Source organism: Conger conger, chromosome 3, assembly GCF_963514075.1.
Source record: "Conger conger chromosome 3, fConCon1.1, whole genome shotgun sequence".
Taxonomy (NCBI): domain Eukaryota; kingdom Metazoa; phylum Chordata; class Actinopteri; order Anguilliformes; family Congridae; genus Conger; species Conger conger.
The window spans coordinates 38,844,005-38,867,979 of record NC_083762.1 but is presented as its reverse complement, the minus strand read 5'-3'; the positions used below and the strand labels follow the sequence as shown (position 1 = coordinate 38,867,979).

General features: G+C 40.3%; 1 protein-coding gene across 3 annotated transcripts in view; it reads left to right on the top strand.

Moving 5' to 3' along the window:
* Positions 1-23,975, top strand: part of b3galt1b (UDP-Gal:betaGlcNAc beta 1,3-galactosyltransferase, polypeptide 1b) — a 156,897-nt gene that overhangs the window by 31,959 nt on the left and 100,963 nt on the right. For 2 of the 3 annotated variants that reach the window (XM_061235951.1, XM_061235950.1), the window contains exon 2: positions 5,046-5,117. The exons of the other annotated variant lie outside the window; for it this stretch is intronic. The gene's annotated coding sequence lies outside the window, so the exon portion shown is untranslated. The remainder of the gene's footprint in view (positions 1-5,045; positions 5,118-23,975) is intronic. 3 annotated transcript variants of the gene reach the window in all.

The window sequence follows — 23,975 nt, the reverse complement described above, 5'->3', positions numbered from 1 at the left end:
GGCCTGCCTGATAGATAATAGATCAGCGCTACTCAACTCCACGTCCTGCGGGCCGCAGTGTCTGCAGGCATTTGCTCCAACCGTGCGCTACACCAGCTGATTTCACTAATTAGCTTATTATCTTAACCTAGCAGGTAAAATTATTCGCGAAATCAGGCAGTGTAGCGCACGGTCGGAGCAAATACCAACAGAGACTGCGGCCCTCAGGATGAGGAGTTGAGTAGCGATGTAATGGATGATACAGGGGGGTGGCCTGTAGCGTAGTGGTTAAGGTAAATGACCGGGACCCGCAAGGTCGGTGGTTCTAATCCTGGTGTAGCCACAATAAGATCCCCACAGCTGTTGGGCCCTTGAGCAAGGCCCTTAACCCTGCATTGCTCCTGGGAGGATTGTCTCCTGCTTAGCCTAATCAACTGTACGTTGCTCTGAGTGTCTGCCAAATGCCAATAATGTAATGTAATGTAGTAAAAAAAAAAACCCTGCAGGCATAGAGGAGAGGAAAAAAAGGGCCTGAAGTCTGAAATGACCCCTGAGAACTTCGACTCCCATAATTCCTCCCTTACAGATGTGATGCATTAACCCTGAGTTGTCCGAATCGTCAGGGTGCCGAGCACACCGGACAAGGTAGAGATGACTGGGACAGGCATGGATGAATTCAGGTTTTTACAAACATTCAGGTTTTGGCTGAATGACATGAGAAGCTGTCATTAAAGTTTGTGCTGCTGCCTGATTTGTGTGAGAATTGTTTTACCATAAATATAGAGTGTTTGCAGACTATTATTACACATAGATTGAGGTCATCCGCATTGATGTGCTTTTCAAAACACAGAATCATGTTCATTCAGCTATGATTGCAGTAGTCTTATGCTATCGGATTTGCATTTTCTGCGGTATAAAAAGGGCATGCAATTTTTGTATTTTCAACTGTGCTAGGAGAGAGAGAGAGAGAGAGAGAGAGAGAGAGAGAGAGAGAGAGAAAGAGAGAGAGAGAGAGAGAGAGCAGGAGAAAGTGGAAGCTTTGCTAGTCACAGTGAAACACACCACAACACAGAGGGAAAGATATCTGCATTTGTAAAAAAAAAATTTTTTATTTGTTTTGCTGGCAGTGTTAATGTGTAATGCATTAATTAACAATATGCTGCACGTGCAGTTGGTGCTAATCAAGTGTTTGGGTGTTTGTGCCACTACGGAACCCGTTTTTATCCAGATGCTTTTTTGCAAATGAAGCATGTCATATACAGTAGGTCTTGTATATAGAGACTGTTCTTAAAAACAATAATTTTGGTAATTGAAATTAAAAGAAAACTCATTTTGAGCTCAAGAAGATTTTAAAGAAAAGTTCTTGTAACATAGCTGTGCTCATCAATGTAAAAATAATGAAAATGTGTAAGTTTTTAAACACTGATGTACCCCTGTGTAAGAAGCCTTGGAAATTATTAGCTTTTTACACTTAACCTTATGCCATTACATTGCCATGGCAGACAGATCCGTACAATCGATGTGTATAATCTTTAATTATGCTTTTGTAAAAGGGTTAAGTGCACTTAATATGCATTTTAAATAGTGACATCTAGCAAATTGTGCAAACTTTGGTGAAAACCATTTGCAAATGAAGAGGCTAGCTGGGTTAAATGGCCTGTTTTCACAATCAGACTTTTTTCTGTTTGCTTTTGTTCATGAGAATCTCTAGTACCTCTTCCGTCAAAAAGGAAATATATTTAATTCAATATATTTAATTCCACATATTTTCCATCAAGGATGTGGATGGTAATTAAAATAATTTTTGGAATATAGGGTTTACGTGTTATATGATAATTCGGCTGATACGGAATTCTTTCGAATCATGTGTTTTTTCTTTTGTATGATATGTGTGGATTTGAATTCAAAATGGTGCCCATACCCGCTGTAACACACTGATGGAAGCTCCCAGCTGAGCTGATATGGACAGGGACAGGGAGGGAAATTGACAACATTATCTTTAATGGGCGCTGCCAGAAATAATTTCTTTTCATCATTTTCTTTTCATTGTTAAAAAAAAACTGTAAAATGCAATTGTGAAGGCTATTTCAAAGGACATTCCTTCACAATGGTGGAGAGAGAACTTTCTTCTAAACAATATTTTGGATGAATTATTTATTATCTTTTTTTTTTTTTCAATAAAGACCGAGAATACAATCGAGATACAACGGGTTTGGATTACCTCCAAGAACTCGTTTAAACAGGTATTTTAACTGCGTGGGCTGACTATCTCTGGCACTATCCACTTGAATGCTCATTTATTTGTTTTATGTGGGAAGGAGAACTAGCCTAGCCTGCATCATCTGTTAAGGGCCCCGCAGTCACATGGAGGCAGTTAGCCACCCTCACGAATCACCCTCACCCTCACCTCGCAGTACGGCTGTAGTTCAGTTCTGCTGTTCTCTTTCCTGGGAATATGCGCAGAATCTTAAGAACAGCTGCTACCTTCATGGTGCAGTCATGTGCCCCAAAGTGCAGAATGGAGTCCTGGCCATGCCAGAGCCTGCTATGAGAAGCATGAAGGCCTGTTTATATATGTGTGTATATGTACACTCAGTGAGCACTTTATTAGGTATTTATTAGACTTATGTTTTAGACTTCGACTGCTGTAGTCTATCCACTTAGAGTTATGATGTGTTGTGTGTTCAGAGATGCTCTTCTGCATACCACTGTTGTACTGTGTGGTTATTTGTGTTACTGTCACCTTCCTGTTAGCTTTGACCAGTCTGGCCATTCTCATCTGACCTCTCTCATTAACAAGGCGTTTATGTCTGCGGAACTGCTGCTCACTGGATTTTTTTTTGTGTTTTTGCAAACTCTAGCGACTAGTGTGTGTGAAAATCCCAGGAGATCAGCAGTTTCTGAGATACTCAAACCACCCTGCCTGCCACCAACAATCAATCCACGGTCAAAATCACTTCGATCACATTTTTCCCATTCTGATGGTTGATGTGAACATTACCTGAAACTCCTGACCTGTCTCTAAATGATTGTATGCATTGCACTGCTGCCACACAATTGGCTGATTAGATAATCACATGAATAAGTAGGTGTAATAAAGTGAAAATGCTCCTAATAACGTGCTCAGTGAGTATATATTATAGCACTAATTATTCATTATTATCCCGTTATTATTTTTATATTCAATCATATTACCGTGTTATTTTCCTTATGTTCCTTACCATGCTTTGGCAATACAAATGCAAATTTTTTTCATGCCAATAAAGCAATCTGAATCTGAATTAGAATTTAGTCCAGTGACAAAGTGTCGTGCGACCGGCAACATGCAACGGACGTTGCCGGTCGCAGCAATATTTGCTTTATTCTTTGGGAGACTGGAACAACGACTACAGTCTACAGCGGGCAACAATTTTCAGAAACATTCTGCGATTTCAGTCGAGCGACACTCTGACACCGGACGCTCTTATAATCTAAATGGACTATAAACTGGCCTTAATCGACATCGCCCGGCAAGGCGGGCAGCGCCGATGCCTCTGGTTCATTGGGCAAATGCAGTCTGCCCACAGCAGCTGCGCAGGAACTGAAGACCCCCCCAGTGCAGTGCTGTTCAGCTCAGCTGGTTAAGAGTGGTCTGCACTGCACTTTAGAGAACCTGCCTGCCATATGTGTCATCACAGCAATGGAGGCTACAAATTTGAGTGGGCATTATGAACAAGAGCGATAAGTGACAAAAAGCTAGTGCTAAGTGATAAAAAGCTAGTGCATTGGGGACTTCATTCATATCACCAATAAGATAGACCAGATCAATGATTAGTGGCTCCACTAAAGACGCACTAACCCTTTTTCTTACAAGATGGTGCCCTTGGCCTGTGACTGTTATTTATGGCCTGTCTGTCGCTTTCCAGGAGGCCCGGATTCACTCAATTTGCCCTTAAAGGAATTAACCCAAAAATGCTAATCAAATTGCACGTCTACTGACTGCAATGGATAAGGTCAACGTGCTGAATTGCTGAATTGTGCTCGGGCCTATGAAAGAACATGAAACACAATCTCCCTTTGACTGTTGGCTCAGCGTGTTTAAATATAAATTTCATTCGACTTCTCGTATATCAGCGGCTTTATTCCATTTTTTATGAAGATAAAATAGCTGCAAATTTCTAAACTGCAAAGGAATAGCATGCGCTGACATTTCTTTTGTGGTTATTATTATTCCAGTTTAAGTCAATTAAGTACATTAAATCATTAAGGCGAATGGGCAATGTGTGTGGGTCTGTGTTCATCACATCAGTTGGAAAGAACACAGGCTGGCACTCATTCCCTCTGAATGAGCCAGCTTGCATAATTTTGTTCAGAACGATTACTGCTCAGAGCTGATATAAAACAGAGGTTAAATTGACTACGTAAATAACTCCTCTCACAATGCCATTCTCCCTGTAGGTCACGCATGCAAGGAACCGTTTCTACATTTAATGACAGCTGAGACATGAACCTGAAACTTCCTCTGACTTAATAGCTTTAACAAAAGTACCAACACGTCGTTACCATTTCAACCAATTTGCATTTGTCTCGAACAAGTTCAATAGGCATGAAACATCATCATATTAAGGCATTATTTTCTGCGTTAAAGATTTTTTTTCTCAGATGAACCGCAGGGCTAATTGAAATAATGGCAGCGGAGATGATCACAATAAAAGCTGCACTGCCAAAGCGAGTAAAACAGCCACATGCTAAACCGGGTAATTATGTGCAAAGAAAGGCAACACGGGCCTCGCACCAACACGGAACACAGCGTGATATTTCAGCTTTCTCCAGAAGAAAATTGTGTACTCCCAAATTGGCGCCAGATGGCTTTAACAGTATTTGTGGGAATGGATTCGGGCTTTTACAGACTTGATTGGTGATTATGGTGAGCCGTCTCTTTTCTGGGGAAGATAAAGGAAGTGTTGGAGGGGATGGGGGGGGGGGGGGGGGTGGCGCGTTGGGGCCAGTTCTGCCTGTCTTCAGCCTGCTAGTGTAGAACTGCTTGGTGCCCTGTGGTCTTTAACTGTTGTTCTCCACTCTCATAGGGAACTGGTGGACTGCTCCCAAGCCACAGAGCTTGTCAGGCCTGTCATCTGCTGGACTTGTCTCTCTGATCAGTGAGTCCCCTTCATCCTCTATTGGCTCCCTTGCACACAAGCTCTCTGCTTTGACCTCCGCACTCACGGCCTGTTCACTCATTGCTCACTCTCGGTGCCCCACACAGCTATTTGTACTCAGGGTGGTAGCTTGTACTGAAAATGATTGACTTACGTAGGTAGAATAGGACCTGTTTGGTTTCGGAAAAAAGCTATTTAATTACAGTGTCAAGCCTATCTATACATATATTTATTACCATTACTCCCACAAATACATATAACTTGATGTTAATGTTCTCTTGTCACGAAAAGTTTTGAAACAGATTCATCCTGTTAGTATCTGTGAAGATTTTAGAATATTTATCACCTTGTTTCTGAGTATCTTGGATTCAAGTCATTATGCGGTCCATGTTGATTTATTTTTGTGCCAATGAATAATTCGTATCACCTAGAGTACAAGTCTGAATATTATTAAGAGGAATTGTGCATTGTGGAATCCCATTTTAGATTGTGTTTTCTGAAGGTCAGAAAATATTTTCAGAATTTTCTTTCTTGAAATGCTTCTGAATAAGCCAGAACTTTCATGGTTATTGTTTCCATGGATCTACAAGATAAATAAACAAAGATAATTAATTAATTAATGAATTAATGCATTCATTCATTCAGCTTTTAAGTGCTATATATTTCACTGGGTAGGATGGAGGTACATTGTTTGCATTGTTAATACAGCTTGATTGTCCTTGAGTGCAGTGGAAAGAAATGAATCAGGCAGCATTACTTCTTCCAGTGGCTCTATTTTTCACATATGATCTGTAGTCAAAAACAATATGCCTCACCGACATTATTAATTAAATTAAAATATTTTTTCACTCAAAAATGTATTTATGAATTTATTGATATTCATTGAATAATGGAAGGTGGACTATTTTTTGCCAGTTGTCCTAGTCGTCTACCATTCCTGCTGCTGTAGCCTTTCTGCTTCCCATGTACAAAGTGTTGTGTGTTCAGAGATGCTCTTCTGTATACCACCTTTTTGTGCCTTCCTGTCAGCTTGAACCAGTCTGACCATTCTCTGAGCTCTCTCATTAACAAGGTGCTTTTGCTCACGGAACTGCCGCTCACTTGATGTTTTCTATTTTCGCACCATTATCTCCAAACTCTAGAGACTGTTGTGTGTGAAAATCCCGGGAGATCAGCAATTTCTGAGATATTCAAACCACACCGTCTAGCACCAGCAGTCATTCTACGGTCAAAAGTCACATAGATCACATTACTTCCCCATTCTGATGTTTTGTCTGAACAACAACTGAACCTCTTGACCATTTCTGCATGCTTTTATGCATTCATTTGCTGCCTCATGATTGATTGAGGAGATATTTGCATTAACGACCTGGTGCACAGGTGTACCTAATAAAGTGCTCACTTTGTATACTGTATCTCATCTGGCAAATTAGAACTGCAAATTCAAGTCTTGACTGTACAGTAAGTTGAGAATTATCATCTCCCATTTTGCCTCTGAAAAGCTTTTGTGTTGTCAGGTAAAGCCACCATTATAGTCATTTTTGTAGGCAGTATTTTAGCTGGCTACCCATTATCAGCCTGTATCATGCTATATGCGCTCCATTGTTATATTATAATAATGGGAGGTGAATGTGGGGAGCACACTGATTGTTTTAATGAAGTGGAAATTATTCCATGTTGTCATAGAACCAGTCCTTACGCCTGCTGCCTTAATCCTGCTTTCAACAGCTGAATCGGGGGCTCACTATTTTCATAATTTTCAACTAAATTGTCCCTATGCAGATATGTGTTGTAGCAGGAATACAGTTGGGAGAAGTATGTGCACATTACAATATTATTGACATTCTAAAAGGTTGAAAACAAACTGTTGAAACGTTTGATTGTTTCTGTCCATTTTCATCATCACTGGTATGATGGATAGAAGGAAAGATCAATAGATAGACGGATGGAGAAAAAACCCTGCACTGCTGGAAATTCTGTAGTAGGGGTGATCAATACTAGTGCTGGAGAGTCGGTGTATTGGTTTTCCTAGTTATTCTGTATGTAAGCATTAAAGGTACAATAGGGGATTATTTTTTTTTTACATTGTGACAAGACTAATGTAAATCCCTTCCTATTATTGAAAAAGGCTCACTGACATCTTGACTCACCCTCTGCCTGTGCTTATAGTCCTTAAATTCGGGTTTCAAAATATACAGTTGACGGCCCAACAATATGTACCAAAACATTGTATAATTGTGCAGTAATTCAAACTCAGTTTGATAAACAGTGTCGTGGTTTGAAGGTATTTGTTGCTGCAATTCCTCTCTTGACCCTTATGTAGCATGGTTAGCTCAGCTAGTTCGCGAGTAAGCACGGATGGTGCAGTGAAAGCGAAGGCTGGTAGCAGGTTATCGCGACAACACTCCCCGATGACGTAAAAAAGAACGTTGTTGCCCTTGGCTCGGGGGAAGTTCGTCTTTAGCTGAATGGTAACACGTTCGTTCAACAAATAATTTGGACAAGTGAGAGGCCGGGGTTCAAATCCCACCTCGGACTCAGGCAATTTCTCACCTTTTACACTTAGAAGTCTGAAATTACCTATTTTACCTTTAAATAATGCAGTTTATTAGACACTCAGCTCACTCTAATTGATTACTTCGGTCTATATCGAGTGCTGATTGTATGGGGAAAACCAAAATCAGCATACCTCTTAGCTGTCCAGAAGAAAATACTGACCACCCCTGATGTTTATTTTCCTAATATTTCAGAGCTAGTCAGTGTCAGCAATGTACTCTACAACGTGAACATTTCTGTGATCACTTTTTTCTTCTCCTTTGATTAAGTGGGCAAACGAGCACAAAAGGGTACAATGAATTTTAAGTCATGATTTTGAATATTGATTCGGATGAGCTCGACCCCATTATCTTGGTGTGAAGGCGAATGCTGAATGAAATTATTTTGCCCTGGCGGAGAGCCACGGTCAGGGGATGGAGTGCTAGTACCTGATCAGCAGATAAAGAGAAGGGAAGACAGGTGCAGTGTTGCCGAGATTTATCTCTTATCCCCTCAGCAGCGCTCTGCGGACACTGGCTTTCTCTGCACACTTTGTACAAGGTACACCTCTTTACACGCCTACACGTTGTCAAAACTGTGCTATATATACCCTCACCTCACATAGATCAAGTGCACTTATTCAGTCCCTGCCGTGAGAAAAGGCCCAGCCCGCAAATAGGAAGCAGAGGAAATGCAGCAGGCCCACCCACAGGCTTTGTACGCCATTCATGTACCCAACCATGCAGGCTCAAGATGATTCTTCCCTGTAAGCCCGTACAAAGAGATGTAGATCCAGGACTGGAGTTTTTCATCCCTGCTCTAAGTGGATAGGCTACAGAAGCAGAAGACCAATAAGTCTAATAAATACCTAACAGTGAGTGTGCATGGGCACTTCATGGCCCTCCTCAGCCCATAATGTTTACTTTCATGCGATAAATGCTAATAAAAGATATGAGGTAACCTGACAAGACCAGGGCCAGAGGATCAAACAATATATTAGTTCTTTAAAAAAGAAATAGTACCTTAAATATGCCTTGAAGTGCCCGGCTATGAAGTAAAGAAGGTGCCAGAACAAGCTGGTACTGATAGTATGAATGTGAACCTCGATGTATGTTGAGAATTCATGATGAGAATTCATGAATATGTTCTAAAACTAGACAGCTCAGTCAGTCGATGCATGTTTTTTTGCGATCCTTTTTTGGGAAACAGGAATACATATTTTCTCCACCTCTCTGACTCTGGCTTTAGCCGAGACCGAGGAGTAGTCGGGTGGAAGACCTCAGAGACCTGGGTGTGGAATACAGATGAAGGAGTTTGGAGATGTGGGGCAGGGGTCTAAACCATGGAGTGCTTTAAAACCGAAAATTTTTTAATCAATCCTAAAACTAACGGGGAGCCAGTGCAGAGAAGTGAACATTGGTGTAATGTGTGCACTTCAGAGCACCAGGTTAGACACAAGGTTCTCATGCGGCCCCCATTACAAACAGTGGTCACCAACACTGTTCCTGGAGATCTACCATCCTCTAGGTTTTCACTCCAACCCTTACAAAGTGTGCCTCATTCAACAGCTTCACATCTCATTGAGCTGCTAATTAGTAGAAGCAGGTGTCCAAAGTAGGGTTGTAGTGAAAACATTCAGGATGGTAGATCTTCAGGAACAGGGTTGGTGACCCCTGTTGTAGAGTGTCACCTCACATTCTACTGTCAAATAGAAGTCCCCAGTCATGTTGGAACCATTGCTAGTTCAATTAGTAATGTATTGATGTTGGAATCTATGGAAACTATAGAATTCTGTATTCAGAATACACAGTAGTTAGGTCGTAAAGGCCTTCAGTGAAAGGCAAAAGAAATTAAATGAAAAACATATAGGATAAACGATGGCAATGTGCTCATTGAATGAATTCCATCTCAGACTGACCTTTTTGTGCTTTGCAAGACTCGTTTCATAATATTGCTAATTAAAGACAAAGGAACAGTAGAATCAGTTATTCTCTTGGCAAGGCCACAGACATTGAATCACTGGGTGAAATTATAAAACCTCAACCGTACCCAATTGGCTTTGTGACCCAAGAGTTTCAAATGAGGTTGATTTTTCCTTTTATGCACTGTCAGTATAATTGAGTTAAGATCTCAAATGGAAAGCCAGGGCCACAGTACATTATTCTTCATAGTACTGAGCTCACAGAAATACAGTTATGAAATGCAGAAGGCCATTATAATTTGAATAACAAGCTGCGGAAGCATGCGTTTCAATTACAAACATATTGGGAATAGAGGTTGTTCTGAACTGAAATGTTCTGTACTTTTGAAATGTCTTGAAAATACAGCAAGTGTAATTGTTGTTTATATTTCTTTGGCCTCTTAAGCAAACTTTGAATTTGAGCTCTAAAATCAAACGCTGTTGATGTTTGCTAATAGTATTCTGTAGCAGAAGTTCTTTGACATGTCCCTTCATCTCATTGTAATAGTAATTCCAAGTTTGTATGAAAAGTGTGCCTTTTTAACTCTGGCAATTTCAGCAGTGATAATAAGGAGCTTTATAAGGTGTGACTGTGCTACTGCTGGTTTCCTACCCTTTCTGTTGACAGTTCAGTCTATAATCAAAGAAACTTTGTATTTCTTTTGTTCCAAGAAATGTTTTTCAGTATCTCGCACACACACAAGCTCTCTCTCTCACACACACACACACATACACACAAATGTCCACACGGACACTTTTCTTGAGTTTTTTTTTTTGTTAAAAAATATATTTATATCATATTTGCTTTAACCGCCAAATCAATTTATTTAACAACTTCCCATATCTTCACTTCCTATAACTTTGCCTGTTTGGTAAAATGACTTTGATTTACCTTGAGAATTAAGTGTTCCATATTGCATTATTATTGGTTCCAATTTTTCAGTTCTCTATTAACATTGTATCGTTCTGTTTATGCTTGCAATACATTTTAGTTGAACTAACAGAGGAGGGGCTGCTATTTTGGCAGTTTTGCCTTTTTATTTGTGCTCGAGGCAATACATAAATATCTCCTTGTTTAATAGAGTATGTAACTCGTCCCAGACGGCAGTTTCTAACAGAGTTTTTTTGTGGAGGTTGTTACAGCACTAAGGATTGCACAGTCCTTTTCCCCTGTTTCAAAAAATCCAACACTTCTACAAATGTGTTGAATTTAATGTGGGACAATCTCACTACGACAGTCACTACAATCTCTAAGCATGAACAGAGTTCTATGTTACTATATATTTTTACAAACTGATATTTGTACTGTAATGCTTTTGATACAGGAAAAGACTGAATAGATGAATTAATGACTGCTGTATATGGATTACATATCCATAATGGAATGATGTGATTTTAAATCGTTTTATCGTTTAGCACACAATAATTGTTAAAGTTTTTTGCTATTTTTAACCTCATGAAAAAATGTTAACAATTTGTTATGAATATGAAAGTGCTAAAATTGTCCCTCATTTGTACAACACCCTAAAGAATCACCTAATATGTATCCACTTGAAATACAGAAAGCCTGAATATACATTACCTGTACATTCATGCTCATGTGCCTCGGAGATAATTACTCCCTTGCCTGTTTAGCATTCTTTATCTGATTTAATAAGCGCTGCTGTAATTGGCAGTTGATTTACATGCCAGTTTCACATTTGTATGCTAAATATGGATTTTCATGACTTTATAATGGCACCGTCAAGAAATGCACCATGGAGAGTTACCATAATCCCATGGTCTTCAGTAGTGTATAGTGAAGAAATCCAATTAATTTTGTGAAATATTTGTTGGCAAATGTCCTTAAATAAGCATTCCATCTCCAACTACCTGATTTTGGATCTTTTTCAACCATTTAGCATTCTGTAGCAGGTTTGTTGTGTCCTGACTGTAAGACAGTTGAAGTAGAGCCCAAAGGGATTGTGTCAGGTTTGGGGGACAGAGGAGCCAAGCGCAGACTCAGGGGTATGAGAAAAATGGCCAGTTTAATGAAGTAAACAGGGGGCAAATCCAGGGACAGGCGATGGTCGAAATCCGGGCACACAGGTACATATGGGGCAGGCAGAGCGTAATCGTAACACAGGCGGAGTTCAGGAACCAAGGAGACAGACCAACCAACAAAAGTCCCCAAAAAAAAGATCCAAAAACACAGAAAGTCCAAAGCCAAAAAGAGCAAAACCAGACAGAATAACACAAGGGCAGAGGTACGGGGAAGAGGAGGCTAGAACCAGGGGGAAGGAATACAAGGGTAGAAACTCAGAAACAGGAAGAAACAAACTAGCAAAGTGAAACTGAAAAGGACAGGTATAAATACACAGGGGAATGAGTCAACCTAGGCAGGGCATGGGAGTGGGGGCGGTCTAACAAATACACTTCAGGTGAGACACATGAAAGGGCAATCATACAATGATGAGGGAGGAACGAAAACGCGGGACTGGATTCACATCAACACACATGTAATACAAACGGCTCCGGATTAGGGAGTAGACAGTTTCACAGACTTAAGGAATGTAGTGATAGTCAGAGACCTGGTGCGAACACTTTGCAGAATTAAGGCAGGCAATCAGAGATAGAACAGGGAGGTGGAGCTTCAGAGCAGTGCAGAAATAGAGAATGTTAATATGTTAGTATGTGATATGATAAATACCCAAAACTAGTGAATGTTAGTTTGTTAGTTAGACAACCATATTAGTGTGTTAATATAATTAGTACTATAAAAATGTTTGTCGGGATTAGTATATTAGTGCTATCTACAAACATAAATGGAGAGAAAGCACGAAGTAAGAAATGCGAGACTGAGAAGGAATCATGGGAAACCGGAAAATTCTGAAAACCCCCGAATAGTGAATCATGCAGACAGAGAAGTGATTTGGGCTCAGAACTACATAAGACACAGACATCACAGGGGAAGACGAGTGCAATGACTAATGAATGTAAACAGAAAACCAGACAAGAGTATGAAAAATAATAAATTTACAAAAATAACAAATAAACTAGCAGACAGAATCCAGGATCATAACAGATTGTGCTGGAGACACCTTGCCTATACTGTGTTTGTCACAGTAATTCTAAGAATTTAAAAAATGTTTTGCTCAAAAGGTTTAACAGTGAATCTGATCACAGCATTTTCTGCATTGGTGTGCTTTTATTTATATTTTATGGTGCATTCAATTTTGTTTTCCCGTTTTTTTGTGTATTTGCAGTGAACAGGAGATCCAGCATATTGTGTATTGAAAATGCAGCAGTCAGCTCATTGCTTGTGGTTTCCATAATGCTTCAGTTGTCATTTATCTTAGCCTACATCGTGAAGCTTCCTGCCTTTTAAAACAGAAATAGATACGGCCTGGAAAGGAACGTGCTCTTATATTGATGGATATGGCTCTTCTTTGATTGGCACTCTGATGACTGTAAATGTTTCAGAAGTCATTTTTTTAACAAGTAATTTGCAGATTTTAATCCCTCTCCTCATATATCTCCATATATCTCAAACAGGATTTTATTGATATTTTGTGCATTGTATTTTAGGGAAGCACTGATATATCTGCCGACCGTCAATATCGGCTGATAAAACTGCATGGTCATCGGCAAAACAGCTGATGTTCAGCTCGGAATATGCAATACAAAATGTAAAGGGAAAATAAAAAGGTCTATTGTTTACCGGTATTTGTAATCCAAGATTTGGTTTTCATTAGCAAAATAATTTTTCAGTGTTTCAGTGTTTCCCCTATAATTGTACAGGCCTGCTGGGCTGCCAGGCCATCAAGCACAATTTGTTCTAAACAGTCGATTTTGGTAAGCCTATTGTTTGAGCTACGTTTCAGACAGTTTTTTCTTCTCTTTACTTTCACAGCCTCATAATGGCTTTCTAGACTGTCATTTGCACGTCTCTGATCCTCATGTTGACAGATGCCAATAACAGACAGCAATCAAAAGCCTAGAATCAAGACTAGATATTGAAAGCTTTCTTGGGGTAAGGCCACACATCCTCCTGCAAGAAGCGACGATTACATCACCCCCATTAATTTCCAATGAGAGGTGATTTTTTTTGCGTCCAGAAGGCATTTTGGGATAGGTGGTGATGGTAGGCAGGTGCACCGAGGGATTTCTTTCCTCAGTAAATCAGAATCGCTGATTTCCATGGATAATTGCATCAAGTAAAACCAGGAACCCTCATAAAGAACAGTTATAAGTTATAAGAGTTATAAGAGCTGTTTCAGGTTTTGCGCAGCAAAATTATCCAGCTAAACTGAGTACTCCTTCTATGTGAAATACCGTGACTGCAAATGTGGCCCTATAACCAATCAGATTAAAGATCTGGGGCATCATGCATAAATAGGTCGTATGACCAGATTTGACCATAAATTGTGCCTACGCCGAAATCCACAACAACATTGAGATTTATAAACTTTAAATGATCATAAAATGGATTAGGATAAGGATAATTGAGGGCGTTCGCTGGGTGCAGTCATAAAAAGACTCGATATGGATATGAATACCCTCAAATTAATGGTGACAGTCTGCACTTTCATTGTTTTATCTGAAATCCAATGTGATGGAATGCAGAGCCAACAGAACAGAAATTGTACCGCTGTCCAAATACTTATGGACTCGACTGTATAATTATAAAGCTTTAACGGAAGCACTCGTTTTCAGTTGATATGTTTCACTAGACTCTGCGGATGTTCCTTTTTAAATTCTCATTGGCTGCAGAATTACATTCGGCTCCCCTGTAAGTGTGAAGCCAGCACAATGTACCAGTGTCAGTTGAACGGGGCAGATTAAGCTGCAATGCTGAGATAAAGAGGCATTTTCCCTGCATGGTTCTGTTAAGAGTCAAATCCTCAGCACTGCACTGAATCGCACATACACAGACGTATGCACACATGCAACAACAAATGCACACACTCTCGCAAAGACACAAAATTGGATGTGTAATGAACACGCGATAGCTTTGATAGACTCCTCACCAAAACACATCCTAAGTGCCATCCAAAGTATGATTAAGATTAGACTGGTACCTGTTTGAACATACGGTATGTCCAACCCTCTATACTTAATGAGGAGCTTCCCTCCAATTAGACTGTTACAATTCAGAAGACAAGAGAAAAATATTAAAGGCTTACATTACGTTGGGATTACATAGTCCAAAAACGGAATGTCACTAGTACACTCTCATACAAAGGTAACGTGCACATTAAAATTCAGCCTTTATATCTTCTTCAGAATGGTTTTATTTATACCTTATAAATATTCTGGGGGAAATTGGATTTAATTCTTTCTCTTGCTCCCTCTTTTCTTTCTCTCTCATTCTCTGATTCTCACACTCTTCTGTAGTGTGCAACAAAAGAATTATGAAATTGCCTTGGTAATCACTTGCCTTGGTAATCACCTTCTTTCATTGTAATTCTTGGATCACCCACTGCATATTCTTTATCCTATAATCTCTCTTATTTTATATTATTCAATGCCGTATTGTTTGATCATGCATATTTAATGGATTATTCTTTGAGCATGCATATTATTAATGCTAAATTATTTGACTGGATATTATTCAGTGCCATACCTTTTCAGTGTACATACCGATGGTGGCGTACCCTCGACCTAGAGGTCTAGTAACTGCCTGCTGGTTTCTCTTTTAACTGAATCAAAAAGAAACCAATTCAGGCGCATAAAGCAGATGAGTAGAGTTAGCTCTGTACTCAGTCAATCAATTAAAAGCTGAATTAAAATGAAACGCAGCATATCTTGTGCTTTTCCAGCACCAGGGCTGGCCACCTCCATCTTTAATTTTTGATTTCGGTAGCACTTTACAATAAGGTTGCGTGAATTCGCTAATTAGCTAACCTATAGCGGAATCAGGTAATTTGGGACACTTTTTGGTAGAATTACCAGGAGACCACCAAAAAAGCTGGTTACTTGGATAACCGACAGGACCTCCGCAGGCCCTAAGAAGGTATACAAGGTGAGCAGATGAACCGCAGATACCGCCACGCCAGAACCACTGATTTAGTCCATTATTCTGCCCTCTGCAGATGTTTTTATACTAACCTGTATTTGTACTTGTATTTGAAAACATTTTATTTTTGACTTTGTCTGAAACACTGGCCTTCAACCACAAGACTTGCTCTATACCTTGAGAGAGTCCTCAGGATGCCTGAAATCTCACTTTAAACAATTTTCAATTAAATTTAGTATAAAATAGTTCACAAATTAATCAATACAAAGGCAAAACATCTATTGCATAGCAACATTTATTCAATGCATTTCTCTATTTTGTGGTTAAAATGAATTCATTTAAGATTTGTAAAAAGAATCTCAGTAACGTTATAGTGCACCCCAGTGAAAGTGTTTGATCAGATTATCTACATTATGTCTTTATTTCAGTATGATTGAATCCATGGCTGCTACAGATTAGATTTTTACTTTGCTCTGTCCAACTAAATGCTTGCCCTGGGATTAATTCTCTAATAGAATTATACACATTTGCCTTTTAGTATTTTTAAGTCATATTGACAGTGACACTTTCCAATACTTCAGCCCTAAAAAGTATTTTCAAGGATAAAGTAAATATTTCTTTCTGTCACCAAAATAAGTGGGCCTGTAGCAGGCTGTGAAGTTAATGTAAAGAAATGTCTCCATCTCTCTCATCATCATAACAACTACTTTCACGAACTAATGCATTTTTCAGCTGATAATACTTTTTTTCTAGTACTGCTATAGTCCAATCAGATTCTGCTGCCTGGGCTGCATCTGATTGATGACCGAAGGGGAGAGCAGACCCCTTGTTTGATAAAGCTATTTACAAACTTCTCTGTGAAATAGTAGGTCGGTTTATTGGGTGTCATCTCGGGAGTGAAGAAAGAACTTAATTCCCTCAAGGCTGTTTCGACGCCATGATTAAATCAAGAAGCTGCATGCAAAGTGTTTTCTCTGCTGCCGCGAGATAAACTATTGAACACATGACTTATTGGTATATGGCCAGTGTAACAGATTAGCTCTGTATAGAGGGATGTTCTGCCAAAAACAAAACGGGCAATATGCACAGTAGTATGCTAAGTTGTATTATAACTGCTGGGATGGTGGGGGTTTTATGCTGTTTCAAGCACAAGAGTAAGTGCCAGTGTTTTAACCCTCCTATTATGTTTTGGGTCAATTTGACCACATTTAGCATTAGTGCTATGCCCTGTACCAACTTTGCATACAAATGTGTTGTGTGGGGTTCGTTTGAGCCTCTGTGGCTGTATAAAATGTGAGAAAATATACAACTGTTTTTATATTTATCTCACATTTCTTTGCGGATGATTGGAGTGGCACTTTCCCATACAGGTGCCAAACTTTCACTTAACGTACCTTAGGCTCTAAAATGAGATGGTTCTCACAGATTTATCATTTTTATGGATAAAAGGCTAGTCGTTTTGGAAACAGTAATAAGGCGACAACCAAAGTGTCAAGATATTTATATTACAGTAATTGTGTGTTTATTTAAACTGTTGGTCTAAATTAGACCCCAAACATAAAAGCGGTCGTAACATCTTAACTTAATAGGAGGGTTAATGGATGCTGCCTGAACAGTTTAGAACAAAGGTCTATTTTCCATAGTAAAAAATTGAGACCGCACAATTGTTTAGAGTGTTTACGATAGCCAGTGTGCGCACATTTAAACTACTTTCTACCTAGGTACCAGTGCTACCTTAAGGGTACTTGCTCTGGACTGAAACATAATATGAAATATAATAAATATACACTCACAGAGCACTTATTAGGTATTTATTAGACTTATTTTACTACTGCTACTGCTGTAGCCTATCCACTTACAGTTCTGATGTGTTATGTGTTCAGAGAAGCTCTTCTGCATACCACTGTTGTAATGTATGGTTATTTGCATTACTGTCACCTTCCTGTCAGCTTTGACCAGTCTGGCCATTCTCCTCTGACATCTCTCATTGACGAGGTGTTTCTGTTACTGCTACTCACTGGATTTCTTCAGTTTTTTGCAAGATTTGCAAACTCTAGAGACTAGTGTGTGTGAAAACCCCAGGAGATCAGCAGTTTCTGAGATACTCAAACCACCCTGTCTGCCACCACCAATCATTCCACGGTCAAAGTCACACACCCCATTCTGATGGTTGATGTGAACATTAACTGAAGCTCCTGACCCGTATCTACATGATTGTATGCAATACACTGCTGCCACACAATTGACTGATTACATAATTGCATGAATAAGTAGGTGTAATAAAGTTAAAAAGTGCTTGGTGAGTGTAAGTAATAATTTGTGGTCAATGTGCAAATGATAACTAATTTTAGCTAATGTTTGAATAAGTATGAATGTGTTTGTCTCATTTTCCATCACCGTTTAACAATTGTGGGCCTTGCCGTAACGTTGCCAGAGGTTTTTTATTGTCAATTAATATTTTAATTTAAAATGGCAATAATGTTGGTCATGCCAGAATGGTTGAGTAGTTTGCCTAAGGAAAATGGCAAAAAGCAATAAAAAATATTTACTTTAATATTCCATTTTTTCCCTTTATTTACTAAACTCTCAGAACATGTTCCATTCGGTTGCCGATACATTTCTCAGCGTGCCTAGCCCTATTGCTTCATGAAATGAAGACGCTTTAGTAAAACGATGTCTTTACGTCGAGACAGATCCCATCCGTCTCTGTTAGATAGTGCAGCCAAAGCCGCATCAGCGAGGCCTGCTACAGGTTTTTTGCTCTGGCATCGTGGCGAATGCATCTGTAGCTTCTTGTCATTTTAATGCTATTGGCTGAGGGTTCGGAGCAGAGAATTTGGAGAGGACACACACATAATTGAGCTGGCATGAGCCCGGAAGGCTGGCTTGATGCGGAGTGATTTGCGACGCGGTGGCAGAAATTTGCCGAGGCCATCTCGGCGGGACCGGGCCTCCTCGTTTCAGCTCCCTCTGAAGTCTCCGCCGTAGGAGGGCTCGGAGGACCTGCACGGAGCCGGCATGAATATTTCACAAGGTGCGCATCAGCACCCGTTTGCTATCGGCAGATGAATAGCCTCCAGCTACCGCGCTTTTCGCGAGCGTAATGTCGAATTCCCGCGTCGTTAACGTTCGCTCGAGAGTTTGCTCGTTTCGTGGGTCGATCCCGTCCTCGATTTTCACGCTGCCGATCGGGTGTCTTTCCTTTGGTTCAGTAAACCTGTTCAGTCGGGAGAGTTTGCGGCCTCTGCCGTTGAGAGCAGAGCGGATAATTCCTCCGTCTTTTTTCGAGTGTGGAAAGCGCCTCCCCCTTAGCGGCCATTGGTGATTGGCTTCTCGTCCGTATCTCCCGTATGCCGAGGGACCGGAGCGGGGGAGGACCGGTCTGCCTTGATGGCTGCGTTGGGCTGGGAGGCACTTTGCCTCGCGTTTCTGAGCGAGCCACGCTTCTGCGACAGGGAACAGAGAGATTACAGCCTCCCAATTTGTACGGCCTTTCATGGGCTGGCGTGAGCCTCCGTATGCCTCGGCCGAGGATTATCTCTACGGTGCAGAGGTCGTTGGCAGATACGCCAATACACACGCGTGCCCGGGCACATGAGCACACACACATGCACACAAACAAGAATACAAAGGCCTGCACTCACATCATGGATAAACATACATTGTGTACATACATGCACACCATACATACTTCATGAAAAAATGTATATGAAGACTTTCTTCATGAATATGTTCTTCCTTAAAACAGTTATGTTCATCTATACCAGTTGTTCTAGACCCTTATTTTACGAGAACGAAACTGACAAACACCAGACAGGGGAACTACTGTCGCGCTTTGCTTAATGCTGGCTGTATTGGGTAAGATGGATTGTCTGTACACGGTGATCTGATTGAGACTCATCTGGAACATTCTAATGAAATGAGCAGCCAGAATTCCACCCCGTTCCCTTTGCACAGGAGCAGTGCCTTCAGCAGGCAGAAAGCCGAGAATGCATTACTTCTGTGAGAGGGTGTCACATCTGTCATCATATCACACACGTACGAGGAAGCAGGCTGGGGAATTAAAGCTGTGGCAGATGGACAGAGTTCAGTAAGCAGAACGTCCAAACAGAGTGAGCAGCTGCCAGGCATGGAGTTCAGCTCTCTGTACCCCGTGACAGTTGGAGAGGGGGTGGGGAACTTCCTGTACGGCCCTGCCGAAAATCCTGCAAATAAGGAAAGATCAAGGGAACTGTTTATTTTTTATTTATTCTGTGAACGAACCATTCCATTGTACGTGCAAGCAGATGCACTGTCTGGGAAGGATTCGGTCCCGCTCCAAGCGGTCCATCTTCGACGTTTGATTTCAGCAAAATTTCCGATGACCACCAAACTCACATTGCTGTATGCACGTTGGGAAAATCCATCTTAAGTAGAACCTTCTATTAATCATAACTAATGGTGATGGGACCTTAAGTCGCTTGATAAAGCAAAGTCATATCTTAATAATTTGTAATTTTGTTTTCAATGGAGGCATCTGGTTTCACTCAGAAAATGATACTGGGCCAGATTTCCTGAACGACCGCATGCTGCTTGAATAGCTGGAAAAGGCAGTAGATTAATGCTTTCTACTATTCCAACAAAATGGCAAAAAGAGATGTCACCCTGTTCCATAAGCCCTTTGTGCACATGTGAGGTTCTTCGTGTCTAGATATTACTCGGCCTGCATTCTAAATTTGGAGGCAAAGTTGAATTAGAATTTACTGAACCAGTTTTAAACTTTTTTGTAATGATATAGTTTTCAAAGTTTTGGTTGAAAATGTAAAGGCCTCGGGAAAAATAGTAATAAATGCTTGCTTTTGAGAACAGTGTACATTTTATAAACTTGCAAGGGAGGACATACACAGAGAAGCTCATATCTTTCATTTGGAATCCTAATTTACACATTTTTTAACCTATCTGTATGATTGAAATTATTCACATTGTACATTTTAGATATGTACATAATTATAGAAATTAATAGATACATTCAGTGGATATCTACATTATATGGGTAGGTTAAACGTTTATACTTTGATGTGGCCTCACTAAGGATTCACTAAGCCCGAACCTTTTAACGCATGCAAATACAATAATATGACCAATCATTGGTTGTATTATTAGTTTTGTGTGTGCTAGTCTTAGTAAGTCAGGCCCTTGGTGTATTGCATGGAAGATTGAATCGCCCATAAGCTGTGATGTGCCATTTGCCCACTATTTCTCAATGTGTATGTATATCACACATTAAGAAACCCTGTTTATTTTCTTAACACATCCAGTGTAACACTAAGCTGTTGCTGAAGCTCGACTCAAGGTCACACCTAGAACATTGGTAGTTATGAATTGTTAATAAAGCGTTAATAACTGCATTATGCTTCATTTTTTTTTATGTTGGCGGTTTGTTCAAAATGAAATACATTAATAAAAATGCAAATCTGTCTACGTTTACTACACATATTAATACTCAAACATCACAGTTGAATAATGTATGATGCAATTATTATTACTTTATTATTCTTATCATAGTTATCGGTATAATTGCAATAATGAATCCATTGTTTGTCAGTTGAATACCAATCATTGTCTACCATTCATGTTAAATATTTCATCCATATTTTTGTTATTAGGCGTATATTCAAATTTCAACACCGTATGTGCAAAGGTCAGCCCAACAGCCATTAAAAATGGCTGAATTAATAATGTATGACAGGCAGTTGTTTATTGCCTGAATACTGTATTGCAAATTCAATGTGTGATGCAGCTTTGTCTATTGAGAGCCCCTCATTATTCCGGTCTTCATTTACTTTTCTTTATTTTTGTCATTACTCTCATTTTGCAATCTAGCATGTTTACACATGGTTACATTTCTAATTCTGTTCTCATAATAATAATAAAGAGATTTGTATTTTAATCTGTTGTCACGTCTTAGGTCATGCAATGTGCTACTCGAGTCACCATAGTCCATCAACGGTGCTTCTAATTGTGATGACAGTGTGCGTTTTATATGACTGCATATTTAATTGCTTTATATAACAAGTCTTAGAAAATTCTTCTCCGAGGCACGGCGACTGAAATCTCGCTGAATGCATCTACTGCATGCCCGCATTGCGCGCTACCTCTGCGAGTCTGTTCTGCGGTGCGTTTGCTGCAGGGATAACTGCGGAAAGCAGATAGACTGTTTATAGTTCAGCATCTGTTTTTCCTGCTTCTCTTAGGATCGTATCCATCTGGTATTAAATCTCAGAAAGGGGAGCTCTGTCTTGCCCAGTGGTCTTTTAGACTCCTTGCGAGGCAGATGCGAGGTCGACTTTTCCCCAGGATCCTGCATTGTTTTCTAAGCAGACCATCTGCTTGGAGGCTGATGCGCAATTTCCTGTAGAGTCGCTCAGTTGCAGTGCGAAACAGTCATGAAAACAAATGAGCATTGTTTGTCCTATATATTGCAATGTCAGGCTACTAGATTGAAAATTCCTGGGCTGAGCAAACGTTTGGCTTAAGTGCTGCACTATTTTTGAACCCAGGAAATATCACAGTTTTCATGACTTAAAGCTGGGGTAGCGATCTTTGGGTGAGAGCAGAATCTGGGCAGAAGAAGAAAGATTTTGAAAGTATACAGTGGTGAAAAACCCACTCCTTCTTCAGTCAGCCTCTTGGGGATGCGAGCGACAATTTTGATAGGCAGTTAAGGCCGAGAGCTATCCTCATTGGATGTTAGCTACCAGGAGAGAGAAACGGAAGTCGCTGAAAATCCGTCCTGGGACAGTCACAGATATTGTTTTTTCCCCAGAGCAGTTGGTTTATTGCTAACTATCGTAATGTGAACCAAATATTACCAAAAAAAAATTCTTACCCCAGCTTTAAATCAATACCTCCTGTTCGTATTGATTCGAGTGACCACAAGTTTAAGTGGTGGGTGTGTTCTCGATTGAATATAGGGAGTTAAAAGGACAGTGTTTTACACTTTTCCATTTTCTTTAATTTCTTTTATTTACAGGTACATTTCAATGTATTTATCTTTGCCATTGGCTGAGAAATATGTTTTATGTTGCGGTTGTATTTTCCCTCCTATTTATGTACAAGGCAGCCCAAGCTGTTGCCTCAAACTGTTGGAAGTGTCTTCCTACCGATGCCTAATTGACTAGTTGGGATGAGAATGTCACCATGGTAATTACTGACTGATATGAGTAGGCCCAATTAGACAATTATCCACCTGGAGCAGGCTCAGACAGATTAAAGTGTCCCTCTTTAATCAAAATGAGGGAGAGAGACAGAGAGAGAGAGAGAACTGAGAGAGAGAACGAGGAGTGAGAGACTGAGATGAGAAAGGGTGAAGCAAATGGGTGAGGATTGACTGAAAGCGGAGAGGAAAATAAAGTGGATATTCTATGGTATACTCTCCTGTTGTCTGTGTATGTACTGTACGTATTTGGCGGTCTCTGAAAATGCAGACCTTGTATGTTGTCCTTTGAGGCTTTCCCAACAGATCATTTTTCAGGCCCACACCTTGAGCCATAAAGAATAGTTTGTTCCTAGGTTACACTGCCTGGTATGCTGGGATTTGCAGGTATGCTGGGATTTGCAGAACAGTATTCTTTCCATCAAATATGGAAAGAGTTGAAAGCTCAAAAGTTAGGATGACAAAAACAAATTGTGAAAGGATGCTCTTTGTATGCAGCATCGATTCACGCCAGCTCATCAACAATCTTTTTTCTCGACAGTCCGGCGGTTGCTGGGGTGTGATTGCTGTCAGGACGGTGGCTGGCAGGGTAGTCAGTAGGGGTGGAATCCAACTCAGCTGTGCTGCTGGACTTCAAATCAAATCAAGCGGGTTGTCGAGAGCGTTGTATTGATTGCAGTGCAGTCGGTAGTTATGAGCAGTGATGGGACGAGATGCGATGAGTCGTGTCACATATTGGTGTGACGCTACACGCCTTTCAACTCTGCTGCTATTCCTCGCGTGAGGGGTATGGATAGGATAGGGTCTTGTCCAGCACAGCCTCATAAAGGGGATTGTATGTGTGTATGATTGTATGGACTTTGTGGTAATATAAAGTATAAAAATATATATCACTTTAAAAAATGCTAAAAATATGAAATACAAATAGCGTGTAGCAGCGTGGCGTGGCTGTGAAGGCGATGAAGTGAGGAGGATTCCTGCAGCGAATGGGGCACTGGCTGCCTATCATCAGTTTTTCAAATAGTCCTCGCAGTGGCTACGAGGTACAGGGTCACAGCTGACACTGCAGAAACCTAATTCGTTGAGTTTAAAAGATGACGGGGACCTTGGGAAGGGGGGACCTTGGTTTGCGTGCTGTACATTGAGAGGCGGATATTCTCCCCTGGTCTC